General features: G+C 41.4%; 1 protein-coding gene across 1 annotated transcript in view; it reads left to right on the forward strand.

Moving 5' to 3' along the window:
* Positions 1 to 25,531, forward strand: part of Adamts12 (ADAM metallopeptidase with thrombospondin type 1 motif 12) — a 268,207-nt gene that overhangs the window by 10,469 nt on the left and 232,207 nt on the right. The gene's annotated exons all lie outside the window — the stretch shown is intronic.

Consider the following 25,531-nt stretch of genomic DNA (forward strand, 5'->3'; position numbering starts at 1 on the left):
ATAATTGTAGTGCATCCTAGGGATTAAGTGTATTATTACCAGCTAATCTTAGGAGGGTGTTTAGTACATAATGGCATTCAATGAATGTCAGCTCCCTCTTTTCCTCTTTTAACATTTCTAAAATGCAAGGCACATGATGTGGGTAAAGTCCCTCTCTCTCCCTTTTTTTTTTTTTTTTGAGTGAACACTTGAGGAAGCTTGGAAGTGCTGAATAGGTTTCTTGTCCTGGTTAATGTCAGTGTGCATCCTCACTAGTATACATCACCTCTCAAAGTTCGTTTTTCAAAATTTGCACACATTTACCCATTGGTGGGGTGTGGGGTTTGCATGGTAGAATACTTGACTAGCATATTTAAAGCTCTGGGTTAGTTTCTAATATTGGTAGATAAATGCAAAACGTACATGGTTGGTGCTTCTACCCTTTTACTTCTAGCTGCAGCCATGGTGACATCTCTCCCAGCCACTGCATGGGGAATGGTGCAGGAAGCATGCTGAGGCTGCTGAGGCTCCCCTCAGGTTGAGTGGAGGGTCCACTGAACTCACAGTCTATGCCTGGATAAGTCTATGTGCTTAGTCATCAGACTTCCCGTGGGAGCCTGGACTGTCAGTAGATCCTCCTCCCCTCCTCCTCTACCCCCTCCTCCCCTCTTCCTCTTGTCAGTAGGTCCTCCTCCCTCTCTTCCCCCTCCTCTTCTTCTCCTTCTCTTCTCCCTCCTTGCCCTCTTGTCAGTAAATCCTCCTCCTCCTGTCAGTAAATTCTTCTCCCCCCCTCCTCTTTCCCTTCCTCCCTCTCCTCCTCTTCTTTTTTCCCTCTGTATAGTGGAGACAATGATAAAACAGGCTCAGGGCAGGGTGTGGCATACTGTGGTGACCTGTTTTTCACGAAGAATCTTCATAAAGAAAGATGTTTCAGAAGCCCAAGAGTTATGGTTGCTCTGAGGTTTGCCAAACAAAATCATGTGGACATCAGCATTCTCAAAGAAAATGTTTGTACTGTCTTCCCATACTGCCCTTCCCTGACAAACTCCTACTCTGCATGCTGTATAACTATCTGCAGAGTTTGGCCAAGTAACTAATGAGACACAGATTTTCCTGTTTGTAATGTATCACTAACTTCTCTGGGACTTATGCTCATGGAAATCTGAGACGTCTGGCCTGGAGCTCTGGATCAATGTTAGTATCCCCTAAGAGCTCCTGTGATATGAATGAAAACATCACAACAAAACCCATTTCTTTCCATGCTAACCAAATATTAATGAAACGTGTCTGTTGCCCGGTATTTTATGTCTGAAGTGCTGTGATTTAGTTGGTCTGATAGTGGAGGCAGGCACCTGTCTTTCCTTAAACTTCTCAGGTGAGTTCAGTCAATAGGTGTTCCTGGGAGAATGGGTATCAATTAGCAGTACTGGCCAGCAGCAGGGCAGCTGTTATCCCCAGGGCATTCTAGTGGCAGCCCGGGGCAAGAACCACTGCTCTAAATTGTTTCTCTTTTCAAGGGAAATTGTATGCTGAATCTTGTTTCTGCTTTAGGGATAGAAGGAACCTGGGATCTTTTCAACTTCCTAGTGTTCAAGGAGCAGTGAATATCACTATGTGGGCATTTTAGAATCAAATTTCAGATTCATACTAAAAACAGGAGGTCCTAGTGGTAGTCAATGTAGCAAAAATTTCAGCTCTTAAAGCCAAATCATCTGTATCATTTGGTGATAGTCTCACAAACAACTTAACAATTAACGGGGGACTATAAAATGGTACCAAAAGCCAGGTAAATTTTCCCCTTTAGTTAGCTCTAAGTTTGTAAGCTAATATACCAAAAATTATTAATTAATGTACCAAGGTATGTAATTAATTAATATACCAACTTGGAGCCGTCCTGGTCAGAAGTGGATGAACTTGCATTTGACTTTGCTTGACCACATGCCTGGAACCTGACCTTTGGAATATTTGTCCTCTCTTTCACCCAGGGATGATCCCACACTGAGAACATGTGGGAAGCCTTTTGGGGGAACTGAGACAGTTCCATGGTGTGCCAGTTAGTTTTCCTCAACTTGACACAAACTAAAGATACAAGGGAAGACAAACCTCAATTAAGGAATTGCTTCCATCAGACTGGCCTACAGGGATTTCTGATGGCGTATTTTCTTGATTGCTGATTGATGGGGAGGGCCTGGTTCACTGCTGGTGGTGTCAACTCTGGACAGGTAGTCATGAACAAGCAATGGGAGGGGCAACCCATTAAGCATCATTTCACCATGGTCTCTCCTTCTGTTACGGAACTGTCTCCATGTTCCTGACTCCTGCCCTTGGCTTCCCTGATGATGGGACAAGCTGTGGGAAACTATTTCTTCTTCAAGTTGATTTTGGTCATTGTCTTGTCATAGCAACAGGAAACTCAACATGGGGACTAGAATATCTGCCTCTCTCTTACAGGGCTCAGTGATCATGTATTCTTTGCTCAGATGTGGTTTTTTGTGTATGACTTAGGAAGCTCGCTCGCTCACTCTTTCTTTCCTTCCTTCTTTCTTCCTTTCTCCCTCCCTCTCTCCCTCCCTCCCTCCACTCTTCCCTCTCTCCCTCCTTCCTTTCTTCCTTTCCTTCTTTGTTAAAGTTGTCTATGAGCTTTCTTAATCTGCACTGGAGCAGGGCTAAATGGTTTCAAATGGAATACCTTCATAAATCACTCACATAAATCTACAGAACCGCTTTTCTCATTTAACAGCCTCTCACATAGCTCAGGTCCCCATCACCCTGGAAGCTACATCCAGACTGAGCTAACACATCCTCAGCTGAGTAGTACCCGTCTATCATGGGCATCATCCCATCTCCACAAAATGTTCATAAACTTTGAAATGGTGGAGTTTGTTTTGCTTGAAAAGCTCCGTGGGTTTGGTCTATTTTAAGATGTTGATGGAGAAAGTTAATCCTTTAATGGATTATATTTCGGATGCAGCCACAGTAAGAGTTAGAATCCCAGCAGGCATAGTTTGGGGTTGGCTGCTGGCAGGGGCCTTAAGGGATGGGTTCCAAATGAGTCTGTTGCATTTCAGTTCCTATTTATGCCCTGGAAGGGTAGTACGAAAACTGGATTCCATACTGAGCTTGTGATTTTATGGGGCACTCTACTTCTATGAATATCTTTGTTTATTCACCTTCTGTACTGAGTATCCTGGTCAGTAAACACGTTTTTCCCCCTAGCCAGAAAGGGTTATGTAATTCCTGGTCATAGCCTTTCTTACATACTGCCTCATTAAAATGAGTTTTGGTCCTGACTTGTCAATTCTTGCCTTGATCCCAGCCCTTGCTGGAGAAGAGCTGATTGTAGGTCTGCCTAGGGCCACCCAGCTGTGACTTCCATTCAGCTCTGGCCTTCAGTTTTCTTTTGTTTTTTGAAACATTGAGATTTGCCTTCTTGTTTAGATTCAAATGCAAACTAAAGTTGGAACCAACTATTTTCCTAGACTTTTTTTTTTTAAGTCAAAAGTTTAATGTTGAGTTAGTTGTAGATATGCAGTTGCAAAAATACAGGGAAAAAAAAAACTCTTCACCCACTTTCTTCTAATGGTGATAATCTTGCAAAATCACTGTATGATGACAACCAGAATTTTGACATTGATGCGGTCAACATGTCAAATGTTTCCATTATAAACTCATTATAAAGAATTCCCTCTTGCCCTTTGTATCTGAAACCTCATTTTCCTGCCTTATTATGTCACTCACCCTCCCTCCGCCCCCCTCCCAACCCTCCCATGTACCCTTTCATGTTTACATTAAATTTCATATCCCTCAAATTCCTTTTGCTATGACATTTGATTCTTAAGCAGAGACTCCTTTCCTTTCCCTTCCTTCTCCCTCTCTTCCTGTTCACCTCCCTCCCTCCCCTGGAATCTCCCCATCTTCCTTTGTCCTGCTCCCTTACTCCTCCCTTCTTCATTTACCCGATTCCTCCAGAGCCAATTATTGCGAGTATGCATTTCTTCTATTAAGTTGCTTTCATGCTTTTATAAAAGTTCCCTGCTCTTTTTTTTTTTCCTTTCTTTTTTCCCTAGCTCTAAGTTTCGGTTCAGTTCTAATAGCCTCTATCTTTCATTTCTGTGGCCATGTAATTAGCTTTGAAGTCAGGTAGACTGATTGCTCCCACTTGCATTTCCTCTTCCTGATCTGTATTAGTTTTTTTTGACTTTCTGTAGAAATTTTAGAATGTTTGTCTACAAAAAGTTGATGAAATTTTGACAGGAATTATTTTGAACCTGTATATGAACCCGGGAAGAAATCCTCCTGTGTTGAGTTTTTCTGGATTTAAATCTATTAAGATCATTCATCGTCCCCCCCCCAGCAGATTTGTGTAGTTTTCAGCATTTTAGTTCAGCATCTATGCATTTAGTTTGTATAGAAATTATATGTACTAGAGTAGGGCACCATGTATTTTATTACCTGTGAGCACAGGGAGGAATTCTTGTATACCAAAGGATGATTGGTGTATGTATTACCCATGTTTGGGCATTTGGGTTGTTTCTATATATTGAATGTTCTGAATTGTGATTTCAGTTACTTGGCTGTATATCCAGATATAAAATTGTTGAATTGTGTAGTAATTATACTTTAGTTTTTGAGGAATGTTCATACTATTTTTATCATGACTCTTCTAATTTACATTTCCATCAGCAGTATAACCAGGTACAAGATTACTTTTTCCATGTACTCACCAGGAAAGCTACAAACATCTCAGCATGGTAGAGAATAGAGAACCAATGACCACGGAGCCTTTGGCTTAATGAGACAATCTAGAAAAATCTCATGGACAGAAGTGGATGTCCTGGAGCCACTATGGATTAAACATATGAAGGGGTGGAGAAAACAACTCATTCAGTAGATTATTTGAGAGAATGAAAGTGATGGCATTGAAGCCTTCAAGTTCCTTCTTGTCACTGGTCTGCATATTAATGCTATTTTATCATTTATGTATAGCGCTAAACCCACATGCAATGAAAGAACTGCATAAGACTAGAAAGCCAAAAGGCTCCAACAAAAGGAAAAGTTCAACAGACTACAATAGATACACCCCCCCACACACACACACATATTCAATATTCTGGTTCATTCATTGGCTTATGAAGAGTAATCCAGGTTGTTGGCAAACTACACAAAGATGGCTTTTGATAAGTTTCTAGTGAACTCTGTGTTGCTAGTGGGCTCTCCTTTGTTCTCATCAAGCCAGCTGTCTCCTTGCTCCATTTCACAGTTAATCACTGTTAATTCAAACACATTTCCTCTTTGTTTAAAAGTGCCTTGCTATTATGACTTGTCTCCAGGTGTGTCTGTGCCTGTTGCTTCTTTCTGTACACATTGCTGCAGAAGTGTCCTTCCTGTTCATCTATCATTACCATTCTCTAATCTTATACTCTCAGATGACCTGCCTCTCTCATCTACATGTGTATCACATTTATCATCCATTCATCTTTATGTCTGTTTCTATATGGATGCATGAACACCTTTGAAGTTCAGCACCCAACCCTGATACCTCCACGGAACTCTGTCAGTTTCCCCTTGTTGTATAGAAACCTAATAGGAACCCCAAATCTCACATACTCTAAGCCCCAGTTGATCTCCCCTCCTTCAGTTTCCCCATCCCTGTACTTGTCACCTCCACTCTTCAGTGGCCCAGCACCAAACTGCCTGGGATAACTTATCATTAACTTCTCTCTTTCTCTCACACTCTACATCTGTTCTACATCAGCAAATCCCATCAACTCTGTCTTTAAAATATGTTCAGAATCTCATTCCTGTCACCAGTGCAGCCAACACTGCAGCCCATTCATTCCCAATGGGCATAGTTTGGCTCTCCAGGGTATGCTTGTAATAACTAGAGAATTGTTTTGATTGCTGTGCCCAGGGAGAAGGGAATGGTTTCTACCATTTGACAAGAAGAGGCCAAGGGTGGTGCTTTTACAACAGGAGATAAGGTGGCCCAAGATATCAGTAGTCTTGAGGCTGAGAAACCCTCCCCTTGTCCTAGTCATCACAGTAGTTCCCTCTACCTCTCATTTTAATATCCTGAAACAGTTTCTCATGGTGGCCAGTCTAGTCTTCATGTGTACATGTATTAACACTAGCCGGTTATAGTCTTCTGCTGGTTGTACACCAGAGCAGAGTGAGATTTGAATGCCTTGACCGGGATTCTAGGATGTTCCCTGGCCTGGCACTGTCCACTGCCAGATTTCCACCTAACGTACCCCTTTTTAGAACTCTGCATTTTTTCTGCTTTTCAAACATACCAAACACCCCTAGCCTGATGGCCTTTGGGTATGCTCTTCTCTCTACCTAGAGCCCCCATCCCACTCCCAAGCTCTGATTTCTATTTAGTTTATTTCCTTGTCTTTAGACCTTTAGCTTAAAGTCTTTCTTTCTAACCCAAACTACACAGAACTTCTCCAGTATTCAATCACACCACCTATTTCATTTTTTGTTTCCTTTTACAATTTTGTTATTATTAATTTATTTATTGCACATGCATGCATGTTGTGCAAGCATGCACAGGTACATGAATGCCATGGTGTTTTTTTTTTCTTTTGTTTTGTTTTTAAAGATTTATTTATTATGTATACAGTATTCTGTTTGCTTGTATCCTTGTAGGCCAGAAGAGGGCAACAGATCTCATTACAGATGGTTATGAGCCACCACGTGGTTGCTGGGAATTGAACTCCGCACCTCTGGAAGAGCAGCTAGTGTTCTTAACCACTGAGCCATCTCTCCAGCCTACCATAGTGTTCTCGAAGGTCAGAGGAGAATTCTCAGAATCTAGTCTCTCCTACCTCCTTGTTGGCTCTAGGCATTAAACTCTGGTTATCAGACATTGTAAGACTATATATATCAAGTCATCTCCCTGGTCCTGAGCATCCATATGGAACCTGATATTTTGCTTGATTCTACTTCACTTTTCCTTTTACTTTGTCTTGTTTGCACTGTGTTCCATGATAAACATTCGGCAATTTATGGTCAGTTGGATGAGACTGTATATGGCAGGCATTCCCAGGTGTTGTTTCAAAAATCAGATCACAGTTCCTCATTTACCTACACATAGTGGCTTAGTATCTGAAGTTGACTGTCATAGTGAAGTGCAGTCTGTTCCTGAGCCACATCTGATAGTCATGGTAGCATCAGGCTGGTGCAGTTGCTTTGTAGTTTTCTTCAGCTCACGGCTCTAAGAACACTGTGAATTCTGTTTACTGTCATGTTGGCTTTGAGGACTGTAGAAAAGGGCACTTACTACCTTTGCAGTTCTGAGACTGGTCCAGTCCTTTCCTGCAAAGCACTTCAGGGTCCTAACTATGGACTTCAGGACGAATTTTAAAGAGAGTTTTCCATGAATAGAAGGAAAGCATAACACCACATGCATCACATACTCATCCTGGCTGTGGCTGGTGTTTAGGCTGTGCTCTGAGTCCAGCTCCAAGAGGGTTGCTGACCAGATCTCTCCCTGCTAAGGGATGTATGCAATACACATTTCTCTCTTGAGTCCTAAACCCAGTCATGAAGCCATTGAGAATGGAGGAAATATCAGTTTGTCTGTCTGTTTACCATCTATTGATGTCAGGCCATCTTTGTTTTCAGTTCTTTCTAGCGTTACATTTTTTTTTTCAAGGGATATTTGCTTCAAGGGAACCACCAAGCTTAGGCTCTGGGTCTCACTGTGCAGTCTGGACAGTGTATGCCCACAAAGATGCTTCCTCTGGAGAGGGAGCTGAACTCTAGCTCTGCTAGCTGAAACAAATAGCGCCTCTGATTGAAGACAAGTTCTGCCTACTGGAGGGAAAGAAACCTGGAAAATAATACCTTTGTTTAAAATGATTGTCTGCCCAGATGGGGGCTTTTAAAAATTCACTTCTTTGGAGGGGAGCCTTAATCAAATAGACTTTTCCAATGTGCTGAAAAAATAATTCACATCAGTTCCTCCTCCCAATAAGGTAAAGAGTAAGTCTGTTTACCTCCTGAAGTGTAGAGCTTTTTACTTTTGACCTTCATAAATACTGACTTGGAGCAGTTAACATAAAGGCTCAGATATATAAGTTTATGTAGAAAAATCCTTTGTGGATCATCCAAAGCTTCCCAGGTGGTGACACATTCCTGGTGAAATACACACTCTAAAGTCACTTAGGAAAGCAACCCTGTCTCCTTGTCTGCCAATTCATTCTGAGATAAAGAGTTCTGTTTTTGTCATGGAAACTAATGAGATGTGTGCTCTGAAAAGAAATTTAGCTCCCCTTCTCCTGTGACACAGGAGGCTGTGGAGCTGTGGAAGAGTCTAGCAGGTTCTATTCAACAAGCTTTCAATTAGGGGTTACATTTTAAATGATTTAAACTTGTTAGATTGTAATTTTCCCCAAAGCAAGGCTTACATATTCTCTTGCTGTGTTCAGGCTAAGAGTGAGAACTAGTGGCATTTAAATACCTGTGTGCTGTGATGGATGGTGTCCCTAGGGGAGAGATGCTTCAGGCCATGAACAGCCTCAAAGGCAGTCCAGTTGTGGGCCCTTTGGAAAGTCCCGCTGGTTCCTTTACCACACACAGAAAGAATGCAACTGTTTCTGAGCTCTTATTCTGGAGCTCCAGATGAAGTCAGATGCTGTAGCTGAGGAGTGGAATCCACTGGCCAGCTGTATGGGAATGCTTGCCCCTCCAGGCTTCTTGCCTGCTTCCCAATCACGAATGTGGGGGCTCATTTGTAGGAAAAACTCATTGGAGTGGTGCTTGCCTATGTGTCATTATTCCTTTCCAGGGAAAGGAAAACAAGTGCTCTGTTTATCCCCTGCCTCTGCTTAGGGATGAGGAATTTCCCCTGACTTCTGACCTTTGTGGTTGCCTGTTCAAACCCATGCTGACTCAGACATGAGACATCAGACTGAGCCTCTGACTGTTAGAAATCCCTCTTTTCACCATGGCTCTTAAAGGCAAGTGGGCCCCCACTTCCCTTTTGTCTTTTTTAAGTCTCTGTTCATTCATTGGGTTCACCTCATCAGCTCCCACCATGAAGGATGGGAAGTGGGAGGGAGAAAACCATGACACCTGTACCCGAAGAAGCAACATTATTTTATCCACTGCCTGGGTCCTGGAGTCAGGAGCCCACCCCAGACTGAGGAACAGCGTTGGAGAAAGAACTGAGAAAAAGCTTTTGTTAATAAGGGACACAGGAGGCCAAATACCCTATTACAGGCTTAACAAACTGTCTCAATGTTTACATAATTCATCCACAGCTGGACCTGATTCTCTTCTTGTGGACACCTCTGTTTTAGAGACCATCACAGCTGCTTTCCTCCCAGAAACCAAAGGTTTGGAGGCCAGAGTGTCCTTTCAATATTCCTGCCTTAGTATTTCTGTTCTTTTTGCACTGTTTGAATCATAGGTTCAGGAGTTTAAATCTTTGAAATATTTAGTTCCTTTCATAGTGTCTCCATTGAATGGCATATATTAGTAAGGATTTGGGGAAATACCCAAGACAATCCATTTTAAGGAAGGACTTGCCATGTTAGCTAATTGCTCAGTTCATGGTCAGCTTTGGGTTTGAGGCAAGGCAGATAGCATGGTAGAAATACAAGCTGGAAGAGGTTTATCAGTTCACGCTTTAATTCTGGCACTGGAAAGTAGAGGCGAGATGATCACAGGTGGCTGATAGCTGGAGAGCCTAGCTGAATTGGAAAGCTACAGGCTCAGTGAAAGACACAGTCTAAAAAAAATAAGGAGTAAAACATGAAGATGCCCAACATTGACCTCTGACCTCTATATGCAAGTGCATGTACTTGTACACACAGGAACATGATGTACTCATGTGTAATACACACTCAGACTGAGAAGACATTTGGGATCTTGTATACCCAAATAAGAGTGGTTATAGTGACCAAATATACCTGTTCATTGTGGTCTTTTCTATTCATCCTACTGTGTGCTATGTGGACACATTTTATCAGAACAGCTGCTGCTCCTTCTTAGATTCGTTCATTCTCAATGCTGTCATGGTATCTTCATCTAAGCTGGTGAAAAGAGACAGGCTTTCTGGAACAGCTGGCAAAGTTTCCATTTTCACTCCCACCCCCAGGGATAGGCCTTGATGGTAAACTTCAGTTACAGATGGGGGAATGCTGGCGCTACATATATTCTCTTTAGAGTGTGAGGCTTTCCAAGGAGGTAATCACAGACTGGGGATAATAGGCCGTGGCAAACCCAGAGTCAGACTTCCTAATAGAAAAACTCTCTTTGTAGACCAGTCTGCCAGCGGCAGCATACCTCACAGGCAGTAAGAGCTACATTCATGGCTTCTGCGGATGAACGTGGCTACTTCATGTCACCTTAGCCATATCCCTAGATAAATAAATGGAGGATTAAGAGAAGGTATGATTGTCTCCATGTCTCCATAAATCATTTGTTTATTCCACAGTTGCCTTGCCTGTCTGCTTTCATTAATCATGTCTGGTTATTTTCTTTTAAGATCTTTCAAATAGGCACAAAATATTCCCATAAAATAGCACCGAATAAGGCATGATTTTATCTGACTCTTCTGAATGGTATGTATGGTTGGGCTTTTTCATTTTTCATTCTCAGATATTCTGGGCATTTATTTAGTATATTGATATATTAATAGTTCCTACCAGACTTAATTCTCTCAACTTTCAGACTGCATATTCCCAGTTATACATTCCATCATAATTCTGTAGCTATATCAGTTAGGAAAACAGTATTTTGAGAAATAATGCTATCAAAGATAAAAAGAATTTAATAAGTGTTCCCACTTAACAGTGTACATCACCATTATTTTTCTTCTAAGAACTCTTCCTTTTCTTTCTTCTAGGACTCTCTTTCAGTTTGACTTTGCACTTGGAATTTTCTCTTCTGATCCTTCAGGATGATGGATAGACAACCCCCCCACTCCCAATCATTATGGATTTTCCAGGCTTAAAGGACAGAAAGGACAGAATCATCCCTTTCTGGTTGTAATTTTTTTCTTTCTGGTTTCTTTTTCTCTTACTTGTCTCTGCTTTAATTTTTTTAAATCCCCTTTCCTTTTTGTTTTTAATTTGTAAAAGAAACATAGGAGGTTTAGAGGTTAAAATAAATGTTAGAGATAGTCAATAATTTCCTACTTTTTTCCCCTGCAGCCTCTGCATAGCTGGATTAGAAGGAGTTCCTTGAGACAGATCTTTTGCACTAGCTGTGGACATTACAGTTCTTCCTGCATGAGTGTGTACTCAGTGTCCCTTCCCACTGAGTTGCCTGTGTGTATCTGTATTATGAGTAGAGGTAGGGGTAAACTAGTGTAGATGCAGTCCAAAGAAGGGAGGTTTGCCCAAATCTATGGTATATCTATTTAAGATTGTTTTGGAGCAAAGTGTTCATCTGAACTGAAGGGATGAATGTCTCTCATCTGTCTCTGACTCTCCCTCCCTCCTTCCCTCCCTGCCTCCCTCTTTCTGTCTCTCACTGTAGATAGTCTTTTCTGTCTGAAAGACTTCATGACTATTGCCTTGGTGGTGAAAACTACAGATGGATTGGTTCATGTTTGCATGTTTTCTCCAGTAAGGACTTTCTCTATTTCAAGTTAACTCTATTAATTAAATTGTTTTAATAAAGAAATGAAAGTTTTAAAGGTAAACATGTGTTCCTTGTTTCTACATTAGCCCACTGCAGTTTAAGCTTAGGGTACAAGTCTGTTGCTATGTTGCTATTTTCTTGGAGTTATGAGAGTAGACATTGTGTGAGAATGTTCCCATCTAGATGAGCATTGCAAAGGAAATCTCAGGACTCTCAGGTTCCAGCTTTCATGTCTACGAAGTAAAGATTGAATGATTTCTCAGATCTTATAAAACTCTGCAACCAGAATGGAGGCCCCTCCTCTCATGTGAGGAGGAATGTGAAAAACAGCAACATAGTTGTCACTGTTTTATTGGTTTATGGGTAAAGACTCTCTGAAAATTGAGAGTGAAGATGAATAGTGAGAAGTATAGCCCATCTCACACATATGCATGGGGTGGTTACCTTCATTGTAACATTTCCTTTGCTGTGGACAGGAGTGGGTGGCAGGATGATGACGTCATCCTGAGAATATTCCCTGTGATTAAATGGCAGCTTTGACAAAAGGGACATATAATATAAAGAGACTGTTGCATAGAGTTTAGTCATTTGTGCAAATTGCTAAAACTAGAGAGTATGGCTAATCATACCCCTTTCACTTGTTCACTGTGTGTGGGATTTGTGCACGACACAGCATGGTACTGTACTCACTCTCTGATGAAAAGCAACAGTAGTGTCCCAGGAGTCTTTGTAGGTAGGTCTTCCTGAGGTCTGATTGACCTCCCCCAGCCCATCTGGTAAAACTCATAACTTGGCCATGTCTGAAATTTAGAGGCATCTGTGAACATGAGGCATCTTGGCTTGGGAAGTCTCCCTTCCCTTGTCCTCTCACCAGTCTGCAGGTGGTTCCTGAGGGAGTGGGGACTGCTCTTCTCCTGGACACCTTAGTCTTCATGGTGATGATGAGTCAGTTTCATAGCAGAAATCTGTTTGCCACAGACAACAGAGTAGGAAGCAATAGTTTTGCCCAGCAGTTAAGAGTGTGAGCTCTGCAACTGGACTGGAATTCAGTTTTTAGCACCCGGGTTGGGTGGTTCACATGTACTTACAACCGAAGCTTCCAGTGATCTGATGTTTTCTGGCCTTGTATATACACACACACACCACCACCACCACCACACAATTTAAATTAAATCAACATCTAAAATACACAGAGAAAAGGAGAAACAAAGGAAGGGGACGTGCCTATAGAGTTAAAAGAAAAAACCTTAGTGTCTCTAGGAACTGTAGAAATTGCTTAAAAAAGAAGGCATCTTGAGATCTGGTGACACTATATGGCCAGGCAATGAACTTGGATCCAGAAGATGTATCTTGCTTTAGGGGGTGGATATCAACAGTCCGCCACAATGAACGAACCCTTGGGCCATCCTTTCCAGGTCCCCTGTTAATGTCCTAAATGTCTGCCCCTCATCTGTGCTAACATAACATGAACCTTTGTGTTACCACTAACGAACATCTATTATATAATGATGTTATTGTATCTGGCTGCTAGAATTATATAACCACACATATACAGTTCAGGGTGTTAGTGAGGGTCATGACTGCTACTAAAACCCAAAACAAAGGGACTCTGTGACTCATTGACACCGGGGGTTGGGATAGGCCTTATTTTATTTTATTTTATTTAGAAAGTTGTTTTTTTCAGATGCAGAGACCCACAGTCATACTTGAAACAGAACCCAGGGAACCCTGCTGAAGAGGGGAAAAAGGACTGTAGGAGCCAGAAGGGTCAAGGCACTACTAGAAAACCCACAAAATCAACTAACCTGGGCTCATAGGGACTCACAGAGACTGAACCGACAACCAAGGAGTCTGTATGGAACTGACCTAGGCCCTCTGCATGTATGTTACACTTGTGTAGCTTCGTCCTCTTGTGGAGTTCCTAACGGTGGGAACAGGGGCTGTCTCTGACTGTGCTGCCTGCTCTGGGGACCCATTCCTCCTACTGGATTGCCTCATCCAGCCTTAATAGAAGAGGAGGTGCCTAGTCTCTCTGTAACTTGATATACCATGACTGACTGATATCCCTGGGAGGCCTTCCTGTATCTGAAGAGAAACAGAAGAGGAGGCTTGGATGGGGTTTTGGTGGGAAGAGGGGAGGTGTGGAGGGAACTGGGAGGTGAAGAGGTAGAGGAAACTTTGGGATGTAAAAACAAAAAAATAAATACACAAAAATACAGTTTTCTTTTTTCTTAAATTTGAATGATGAGTAAGAGAAAGACCAAGGACTATTTTTGGAACAGATGCCCAGTTCCTAAGGAGGGAGGGACAAAGGAAACCCAGAATAAAGCAGCCTAGGTCAACATGGCTAGGAAGCTGGGGAAAGAGGTTGAAGAGGAGCCTGGGGCTAAGGGATTCAGGTCCTAGAGATTTCTCTTGTGGTTTTAGTTTTTATGCTAAAAACAATAGAAGTCTCGCCTGGTGTGTTGATTCACATCATTAATCTCGGCACTCAGGAGGCAGAGGCAGGTGATGCCTTTGAGTTCAAGGCCAATGTGGTCCACACAATGGGTTTCAAGCTAGCCATGGTTACTTAGTGAGGCTTTGTCCAAATAAAAGTCAGCAGATCTTAATATTATTGAGTTTATGTTTTAAAAGTTCTTCTTTGGGGGTTGGAGATTGGGCTCAGTGGTTAAGAGCACTGGGGCTCCTCCATAAAACTGAGATTCAAGTTCTAGCTCCCACATGATAGATCACAACTTTCTGTAACCCCAGGCATAGAGGATCTGGCACCTTTTTCTGAGCCTCTACAGAGACTAGCCATCCACATGGAGGCAAAAATACCCATACACAAAATAAAATTAAGGGAAAAAATGTTTCTTGCCTACAAATTGGAGAGAGTATGGTGGTTAGAAGGCCTATTTGGGAAACTTTGTCCTGGACCAAATGAGAGATGAGTTAATATGAGCCAAGGTGTTACGGAATATTAGTTTGAATATTAGTTTAAGATGTGTTAACATTTGTTTATGCTGTGGAACACTTGTTTAATGATGCAAAGATGTGTTGCATTCCTTTAGGTTGCATTTGTTTAACTCTGTAAAGCTGTGTTACTTTCCCTGCCTAAAACACCTGATTATTGTCATAAAGAAAAGAACAGCTAGGCAGGAGAGGGAAATAGGTGGGGCTGGCATGCAAAGAGAATAAATAAAAGGCAAGAAAAAAGGAGCTAAGAGCGAGAAGAGGAGAGGAGGGTGCCAGGGGCCAGCAACCCAGCCACACAGTCAGCCACGGAGTAAGAAGGAAAGAGGGAGATATAGAATAAAGAAAGGTAAAAAGCCCAAAGGCAAAATGTAGTTAACGAGAAACAGGATATTTTAAGTGAGACAAACCGGCTAGAAACAAGGCAAGGTGAGCCTGGGCCTTAATAAGTAAGGACAAGTCTCCCTGTATTGATTTAGGAACTGGATGGCAGGGCCCCTCAAAGAGATAAAAACAAGCAAGCAAGCAAACAAACAAACAAACACCAACATAAAACAGGAAACCAAAGTAACCAACAACAGCAGTTGGTATGAAGAACATTGCTTCACAGATTGCTTTGTGTTGGCCAGAGACAAGGCTGAAGAAAAGGGTAGTTTTTGGCTCTTCTGACTGAATGCATTTATTTAAAAAGTAAACATTAAGGATACCATTAAGTTTGGGAGGACATGACAGATTTAGTTTTAATCATAAATTTGAGAGACTGTCAATGTATAAAAGCTACTTGTAGTTATAGCCTTGACCTTGAGCTCAGAGGAATATCTGGTTACAGTTACAGTGTCAGACATTGCTTAGACTTCACAGACTGGAGAAGGGGAATGAATCTTAGTACTAAGATTCTAGTTTACCTGGTTTTTAGATTATGGCTTGATTTTTTTTTTAGGACCTTGAGATTATTCAAGCCTAGCAATTGTCTTGGCTTAAAAAAAAATGCCACTTACTAGCCTGGAAAAGCCAGCTACCCTCTTAGATCTATAGTCAGGATGAAGGCTGACCAGACTTCTGAATCTCTTAGAGGACCTTGCAAAAGCTAGCTAGGGGCTTCAGCTCTGCCCATGGAGATTCTGATGGAAGGATTCTACAGAGATGCTCAGAAGAATATCTGAATGATCTAGTTTTTAGATTCAGCCTTTTTCTTTGCTGCTCCAAGGCTTGTCCCTACGGTTCCATATTTTAGTGTTTAGTTTTGTAGTTGCTGTGGGTGACAGATGCTGAAAACCCTTCTGAGAGTACAGCCTGGGTTGAGTCTCCTGCCACACTTCATCAGCATGTTCAGAGAGCATGCTAACAAGCCCAGCAGCTGGGAAAAGTCTGTGAAGTGTGCGATGCCCAAAGTTCTGTTTCAGCAGCTTGGAAAAGTCTACCAAGTGTATGATGCCCAAAGTTCCATTTCTGCAATCAATGCCAATGAGGGGAAACACAGACTAGACTTTTTAGAATTGCAAAGTAATGCTACTCTGATATGAACACTCACCTCCTAGGAAATTTCACACAGAAAATGTTCTTAAAACCCATAGACAATATTATTAACACCCACAGAACCTTCTGAAATCTCATCACTTTGCATCTCACAGTGTTTCACTCCTTTTCATCAGCCATGCATCCTATGTTCTCATTCTGGCTGCTTGTGTGACAACCTCTACTCCAGCTATGAAGCTGGGCCCGGTGGAGACACACTAAGGCATATTCAGGTATTCCTTGCTTTGCTCTTCATAGAAGAGGGGAGAAAGCATACCACGAAACAGTGATTCTTCTCTGAAATGTCTATTTCTGTGCTATTCACATTGGACTCTACTTGTCTATTACAGGCAGCCAGTTTCCCCTGACATCTCTCTCAGAGTCTCTCCTGGGTTGTGAGAGATTCTCACCTCATACTCCACTTGCACTTTCTCTTAGCATCTGAGTCATCCTTAAGTGGCCATTGGCTATAACCATGCTATTTTTGACCTAGTCCTCAAAACTTTTGAAATTATTCTGTACAATCTTAGGACAGTCAGTATGTGTCTTGGCCAGACCCAAGAGAAGGTAGCCACAAATTCAGACCTAAGTGGAAAATACTTATGGGAGTTTGATGATCTGCATATGTATGAAATGAACCTTAAGTAGTTTTCTTCCTCTCAGGTCATTTTGTTCAGGATGGAGGCTTCACTATTAGTGATCCACAGAGCCAAGATGGGAGTCCTATTGTAGTACAGAACTCCTCTGAAGAGATGTCTGTTTTCCATGTCTGGAACGGGATCAGACACAGCTGTTGGCTGGTATCCTGCCTGGGAGAGTAGCACATGGGGATAGTAGAGAACAAGACAATCTTGGTAGCTAAGTGAAGCTACTGTTGGTAATGAAGTTCATCAGAATAAAAGAGGAATGTGGGTTCAGCTTTGCAGAGTGTAAGAGTGTGGCCTCTGACTTCCAAATGAACTGAGTGGAGTAAGTTATTTTATTGTAGAACTTGATGTTCTATGGCCCTGACCAAAAGCCTTTAAACATCAGTGTTCAGAGAGTTCCTTAATCAAACTATAGTTCTTGGAGCCTGTCAAGAAGTAGTTATGGGTTTCCATTGAATATTCTGCACAGTGTTAGCTGCCATTAGAAACACACAAAAATATGACTAATATGTAGCTTCACTATCTATGTGGCCTACTTCTGAATGGCTGGATGTTGTGATGTTTCTAATTGTTCTTTAGATGTTGGGGGTAAACATGAGGCCTGGGCCATTAGGAAAGGCCATTTTTTCTAGCAGGTATATTTTGAGCCATACTTAGAACAATGAGCAGAAAGATAAAAGAAAATAGCAGACTTTCAAACTCAATTGTTTTACTAGCTGTGGGGCTAGGACAACATTTCAATGTTTGGTTTCACTTTGAGAGTGGAGAGGCAGAGGGAAGGGTGAGTCATGGCGAAAGCTTGGTGTTCGGTGGCTGTTTATTTTCGGTCTAGATGAATCCAGTGCAACAAACCCACAGAACATCTTGTAAGCATTGGAATTGTACATGGGACTTGGAATAAGAGTCAGTAATTGAGCATGCATTTCATACAAACAAGGAACATCTCCCATAAAAACAACTGTCAACCGTCAGGACCAGAAGCTTACAAATGATCTGTTACCACTATCTAACTTTCAGGCCCCATCAAAATTCTCTGATTGTTTTATAATGTTATTTATAGAAAAAACAAAAAGGATCTGGAATCAAATGTTGCAGGCTCTTAAATCTCCCACAATTCCTCAGTATTTTGCTCCTACTTGCTTGACCCTTCTGAGGATCACAGGGAAGCCTTTTAAACATTAAGCTTGCTCTTTGCCAACTTCAAACACATGCATAAGGCACTCTGGTTAGTCTCACACCAGAACTTCATTTGTCTTTCTCCCATGGCCCACATTTATACAAATAGGAATGTGTGGGTTCATATAGTCACCGTTGGTTCTAGCCCGCCAGAGGATTCACTTCCTCTAAGAATGAGAATGCTCATTTGTCTTAGATTCTGATCATTTCTCCTGTTTAAAACTAGTATCCCATTGCCATCCTTGCACTGCTACCACAGTCTCCTCCCAACACGAGTGGGTCCCTGCACTCAGTGCTGGCCATTCCAGGATGTCTCCTGTGCTTGCCCTGCTTACCCAGTTTGGGCTTTGTACCAGTTCAAGGCCATGGGGTTTGATTGCCCAGCTACATTGCTTCCTTGTAGGAGTTTTCACCTCACTTCCTAAAGGCTCTGAAACTCAATGTCACAGCATGTCCTCATGTACATGTCGAGGCATCCACCACCATCTGCTGAATTCTGCCTGAGCTCTCCTCCCACTTCAACTTCCCTATGCCAAATCATGTGCATGTCTTCTTCCCCTTATTCTACCTGGGAACTTAAGACTGAGCTGTTTAGGAAGGGAGGGTAGGGGCAGAGAGGGTGCAACATTTGTCCAGTGTCAACAGAGGCTCTTCCAATGCACTCAACCCTTTGACCCTATCCTCCTATGACTAGATATTCTCAGCTGCACCTTTCTGTTCATCAAGCCTGGCTTATTGTAGTTGCCACGACATTAGTTTTTTGCTTCTGTGCCCACAGCCTGCTGTGACCCTAGCTTTGGTGTGATGCCCACTTTTCTGATACCCTGGGGCCTCTTTATGTGAGTTGCTTTTAGGGTCCCCTCTCTAACGGTTAGTGGGCTGAGATGGAAAGGCTGCCTCAGCTCCTGGAGCTATGCCTGCCTCCCCTTGACTTCCCTGTGCTTTTACAGCTGCCCTAGTGTTTCCTCAACAATTCTTTATGTAGCACTGTAGAAGTTAAGTAAACTCTGTGCTAATTTCAGCACAAAACCGGAGCATTGAACAGCTCTAGGTTTAAATTTTTGGCTTTAAAAAGCTTTTGTACAAAGGGGATTGATTCTTTCATTAACTCCCGCTTGGTGGGTATCTCTCACCTTGTAACTTTGTTTACAGCAGTGCCATCCCTGTAGCAAAGTCTATCTTGTCCTGTTCTTAGCTGTAATTTGACTTGAACTATATCCCTGGGCAAAATTTATCATTGGAACTTGTATAAAAGTTGGGGAGGAAAAATGGGTTTATCAACATACACAGAATGATGATTAAAATCTTAACAATTTGTATGATCATTTTCTTCCTCTTGTGACCTACAGATGAACACTTCCAGTTACCCAGTGTTCCTTTATGACTAGATAGCCTCAGAAAATAACATCACAGGGCTTTCATTCCAGAGATCAGGAAAAAATTGGCAAGAACTAGTTAAGGGGAACACTTGATGTATCACTACAGGTTATCTGAGTCAGAACTGAAGGGACATGCAGGGGGCAAATGAAAGATTCTAGGCACAGAGGATGATATCAGGAAGAGCAAATCGAGTAGGAGACAGATATATATCTCATGTCACCCCTGCTCAGAAATCCCAGGGGAAAAGCATGTATCTCATTCTCCTAGAATCCCCGGTCCACTTAACTTTAAGTATTTTATTTTTTAATTGTGAATATTTGAAGTTGACAATATGATGTTACAGGGCATAAATGTTTTTAAGTACATCTATGTCTGTTTAGCTGTTTAATTGTGAAGCAAATTATAATATCAATCATCTCATATAGTTACTTTTTTGACAACAGCAGCTTTAAAGGCTATATATCTGACAAAACTTCCAATACAACAGTTTTGTGTGTGTGTGTGTGTGTGTGTGTGTGTGTGTGTGTGTGTGTGTGTAGGTCAGAGGTCAATCTTGTCTTTCCACAGGTGCCATCCACCCTGTTTTTTGAGATAGGGTCTTTCATTGACTATACGACTTTACCGTAGGCAGGAGCAGGAATTCTACATAAATGGTAATGATGAAACGAACATGGTTTGTTGCAGAAAACCATGAGCTTGAAAGGAAAGAGGTATCTGGAGCTATGGCCATGCTTTGCTTGTTAAGGACTGCAGATAACATGCCCTGGCTGAGACTAGGCTGCAAGGAGAGAACTCAGTAATGTTTTCACATTGACCAAGAGACTCTGCTGAACTGGGGCTGGGGGTAGCTCAGGTTGGCAAGCATGAGAGGGTCTAGATTTATAGGTCCATGCAGTCACTGGATGGGTCTGAGGATGGTAGATTCACTGGTTGATTCAGACACTGAAGGGAGCTGAGGTACATGCTGAAGATTATTCTTGTTCCTATATGTTGACCTTGGATATCCAGGATCTCATACAGTGGTAAGCGAAGGCTGCAGTAAGGTCTTGGACATAGCATAGAATACACCTATGAATGTTATCAGCTTGAGTATTTGTCTGTAGGCCCAAGAATACTATAGATGTTCTTCCTTTATTTTGTGTAACATTTGTGATAAGCCTGTAAGGTAGTGGTAGCTTGGAGATCATAAGAAGAAATAGGGCACAGAGAAGGCAAGTGAACTGATAAAGGTTAGACCTATGCTGAGACTCAAAGCAATCTAAGGTCATTGGACCTTGACTTGGTACTCTTTACCAAGATGCTAACTCTAGCCATTGTTAGTTCAAGAACAGGATGTAGGCGGGGGGGGGGGGTGGTGCATAGATTTCGGAACCTTGCTAGACTCTGAGTTAGTGAAGAAAGAATTTAGATGTACTCAGTGGGTCCCTGGAATATGCTGTTGTGTCTTTACCTAAGCTCTTATAAAGGGGAGATGAAGATTTTTAAAAAGGGATAAAACACACCATCTAACCTTTAGTCCTAGCCCTAGACTGGGCTACATTTACAAAGCTCTAGGAGGAAAAGATTTGATTATAAACACACTTTTAGAGCACTTATTTTCTTCCTTGAAGTTTGACCTCTTTCTGCAAATTGAACCCAGTTAGGCTTTGTCAAGGAATGGCAGTGAGTGAAGATTGTAGTGTTTGCTTAGAAATACTCATCTTTTCAGCAAAACACACTTGGGAAACTAACCTTAGCCTCTTAAATGGCCCAAGCCATCTTCTTTTTGTAGTCTTTTTCTTCCAGCTAGTCATTTGATTCCGCTTTCTGAAAACACAGAATATCGCTTTTTCTGTTTCAAGGAATCATGAAACAAAACACTATGATGAGATAGCTTAGATTAAAAACAGGAGAAGAGGCTGAGGTGTTTTAGTAAAGAAGCACGGGTTGTTTTTGTGTTTCAGTGGGCAGGGGATGAGGAGTGGGAAGAAGACTAGAAACAGCACAATGTTTTTAGAAGGAGCTCTGAAGTGGCCAGTCAAACCTAGAGGGCAAGATACTTGAATTTGGTGGAAACACACAATAGTTTTGACTCTTTAGTCTGCTTCCTTTAGTTGGAGGGCAGACTTTATTCCCTGTCCAAGTTGCAGCCAAAGCAAAGCATCCAAACAGGAAGGGAGATTAACTGGGGAGCCTGTACAAACATGTTGCCTCAGTGTGGTTCAATAATATAGAGATGTAGAAAGAGCACATGTATGCCAATTAGCATGATTACAAGATGTCGGGTGATAGCATACAGCCAAATTCTGATCACAAATGTGTTATCCTATCATTCCATATGGTGGTTAGTCTATGGAGGACACTTGGAATCTGGGAAGCTTGGATTTCTTCTGAGAATAGCTTAGACTACTCATTGCTTCTGTCTTCTGATTCACTTAGCCCTTGTTCAAACTCAGTAACAGATATTCTTACCTCCTTCATACTTATTGACAAGGAGCTGAGGCACCACATGGAATACAGTGCTTGAAGAGGAAAATGGAATGCAGAATGATGCTACCCTGAGTTCGAGAGTTATAATTCCAACACTGGTGTTCTTCATTTTCAGTTTCCACAGACTCCAACTTAAGATTTGTTTGAGGAGCTTTGCTTTGTAGATGGGGAACTGTGACAGAAGGATGCTGGACACAGATGTGAGTGCCATCTCAGGCTACTGCTGTAGATAGCACATTGAGATCCAGTAGATTTTTTTTTTATATACCAAGGAATGTTTCTAAGTATTATTATCCATTGGTTAGCATGTGGCACATTTACTCTTAGAAAAGACCTTGCTTATTCTTCAGGAGACTACCCTTCTCTCCATCCCTCCCCATTCCTATACTTTCCTGTCTATGAACTCATCTTGCCAGATTCTTTCCATTAATGCTGGATTTCCTTTCTTTTTTATTCCTTATCTCTCTCCTTCCTCTCATTTGATGTTAATTCTACCTTTGGGCTCACACTTGAAACTCTCTTGCCTTAGTATTCCAAGTTCTGGTTTTATGAACACAATCCATCATACTTGACTGACAATCTGGACTTTTCCTTATGGCTCACATACTATACTTTCTTGTCAGTGCTTATTTTTGTGTTGTGATTCTGAGAAAATAATTGAGTACTATGGTCCTTAGGATTGGATATTTTTCAAAAATTTCCCCAATGCTTCATATTCACAAAGTTTGTGTATCATTGTTCTTTATGGAATTTGGATGTCCACATAGGTCTGTATGGAGTATTAATAGAGTTCCTTTGTAAGGATTTTTATGGGACTGTGCAATCCTACTTAAAAAAATGTGCGAGTTGTTAAGATGAACCACAAACAGATTTACTTTAATTTTGAAATTTTAATTTTTCTAGTAAATTATAGTTTTCTATATTGGGCTCTTTATTGTCTATAACTTTTAATTTCTCAAGTGCATGTCTTCATAAAGGTTGGCCTTGCCTATTCTTTATAATATGCTGCAGGACTAGAGAGATTGTTTAGCTGTTAAACACTAGGTTCACAACCAAAAATATAATACACTACAAATAAGATTTCCTTCACATAATTATTTTTCCCAGTGTTCAATTGTCAGAAATATTTACCAAGTTACTAACTCAATCATTGGACTTGTCTCCTTGGTTTTGTTCTGAACTTAACCTACACAGACTTTTAAACTTTCACACAATGAGCTTCAAGAAGCACCAGCTAGAAAAGCTGCTGCAGATTCAGGTATCAGGAAATGAGAAAGTGAGTTAAGAAACTCAACTCAGTAGAACACAAAGGCATTTCTACTCTATGGAATCTGATTCTTACAAGCCACAGATGATTTCTAAGAATTATTTGTGTGGATATGGCTAGCAACAACTTGACAGTGGCCTTCTTATATTATGTTTGAAATAGGTAAATAAAAGACACATTATACACAAGGTTTGCCTAATTCAAGAGAAGAAATATGTCTCCTCTTATTATCACAGTTCAGTCTATCCATCCTCATACTGCTTTTGTCTCCAAATTCCAAGTTCTTTCACATCTACAACCCTATCTGTCTACTCAGCTACCCAGCTCTAGTCCATGATGCTATGTCTAACCTGGTCTCATTCTTTCTACTCAGAACAGACAGAAAGACCTTTTGAAGACACATTGGTAGCCTTAGCTTGTATGTTCTTAAACCATTCCATTCACTGTTTTGGGGGTTTATATCTTTATTCTTTCAGGAGCTAGATGTGTTCCTCTCTACACACTTTGACATTCCTATTCTGCAGGCTAGGTATACTCCATGGCCCACCATTTCCTGACCATGTTCTTTCCCACTCTAACTTCATAACACACAGCTGTGTTGTTCAGAACATTCTTGACTTATAACCAGCTTCTTCTTGTCCCTCAGTTCTTAGCTTACTCATCATCCCCTCTGGGCATCTGAGGACAAAGGCCATGCCTTGTCCTCTTCATTCTTCCCCATTTTGCTTCATCATTTTATTCTTTTCCATCATTTCCAACCAAATTTGTTTTCCTCCTCTGTTGCCTCTCTCACTGTAATGGAGGATCTCCATCACCCTCCAGTGGAGAATTCATTTCTTGTTCATTTTGTCTTTAGAGTTATATCCTTAATACCACATTAGATGCCAAGTGAATTTAGCCACTTTCTAGTTTGTATACCTTAGTCTCACTCTTCCCTCTCTGAAATATATTTTTCTTCTACCTGAGTATTTGCTTTGTATAGATAGTATTTGACATAGCCTTGTATCAGTGTGGCAAGTTAACCACCCACTGGAGAATGCCTAGCTTTAGGAGGAGGATATTTTCTAGAGATGGAGGGCTGGAGTGGGACATTTGAAGCCATTCTACATTGTCAAGTAGATTAGGGTGTAAGAAGAGAATCCAGTAGTACCTCTGTATGAACTAAAAGTCCATGCTTGTCTGGGGTTGGGGACAATTCAGCTTAGCAGATAAAGGGGAAACCCCGGGTCTTCTAGAGTGTGAGCCTGAGTTCACAAATGGTTAGATGTTCCTGAATGAGGGCGAGGCTATTCCCCAATGACACATACCCATAAGAAAAGGAAATTTGGACACAGGCAAAGGGGAATATAATGTAAGGCACAAGGAAGCTATTGGTAAGCCAAGGGGCTTAGAATAAATCCTTCCTTCAGAGCTCCAGAGCCCTACATACACTCTGCTTTCAGACTTTTAGCCTCCAGAACTGTGAAAAATGAAAATAAATTTTCTATCAGTGGTAATATGTTATGGTAGTGTTAGCAAGTAGATATGATTCTGTTTCTTCCCAGCACATGTAGCCATATCATTCTGTATGTATGATTTTGAATTCTATCTTTATTATTTTATCATAAGTTTTTCTGATACTGTTAATTTTAGTTTAAAAAGGAATGTTTCTGGCTACAAAAAGCTTGACTAAATGGCTTTGTCACCATCTGTGTGACTGTTTATCTAAGCTTGGCTTCCTGAAGGGGAGTGTTCACCCATGAGGATATTGTGGAAAGATTTCTTTTCTTTTGTCTTAATTTACTTTTCTAGTGCTGTCAACAGATACCATGGGCAAGGCAACTTGTAGATAAAAAAGCCCATTGGGAGCTTGTTGTTCCAGAGGGTTAGGATCCCTGACCATCATGACAGGGATCAGGGCAACAGGAAGGTGGGTATGATGCTGGAGCAGTAGCTGAGAGCTTACATCCTTACTTGAAGTAGAAAAGATAGAGATAGGGAAAGCGAGAGGTGGGAGAGAGGGCTAATTGGGATATTGGCATAGGCTTTTTGAAAGTTCTAAGTCTATCCCCAGTGAGCTACCTCCTCCAACAAGGCCATACTTCCTAATCCTTCCCAAAGAATTCCAGTAGCTGGGAGCCAAACATTCAAATATATGAACCTATGAAGGCCATTCTCATTCAAATCTTATCTTCCTTGGTTGCTTTCCATGGTAAGCAATCAGTTTCCTTACACACAGAGTGCAATTTCTACATTTGAGTAATGAATCAACCACTCTTGATTTCGGAAATAGGGATGTTGCAGATGGCAGAGTTCTGAAGCTCTTCTAGGGAGATTGCTACTGAGAATTCATGTTGCTGTGACTATGACCTTGACCTTGTACATCTAGTCAGAAATGCATGTCAGATTGTAATCTTTGAGTTTATATCAAAAGAAGTCAATTTGCATAGCAGTTTAGAAGCTAAGAAAGCAAGTGATACTATTCAGTCTGAGGTAGAGTTGGAATTTACTGAAACTTGAATGCACGTTTTTATCTCTGCTCTTCCTCTAACATTGTAGTCAT

The sequence above is a fragment of the Phodopus roborovskii genome, unplaced genomic scaffold (genome assembly GCF_943737965.1).
Source record: "Phodopus roborovskii unplaced genomic scaffold, PHOROB, whole genome shotgun sequence".
NCBI lineage: Eukaryota > Metazoa > Chordata > Mammalia > Rodentia > Cricetidae > Phodopus > Phodopus roborovskii.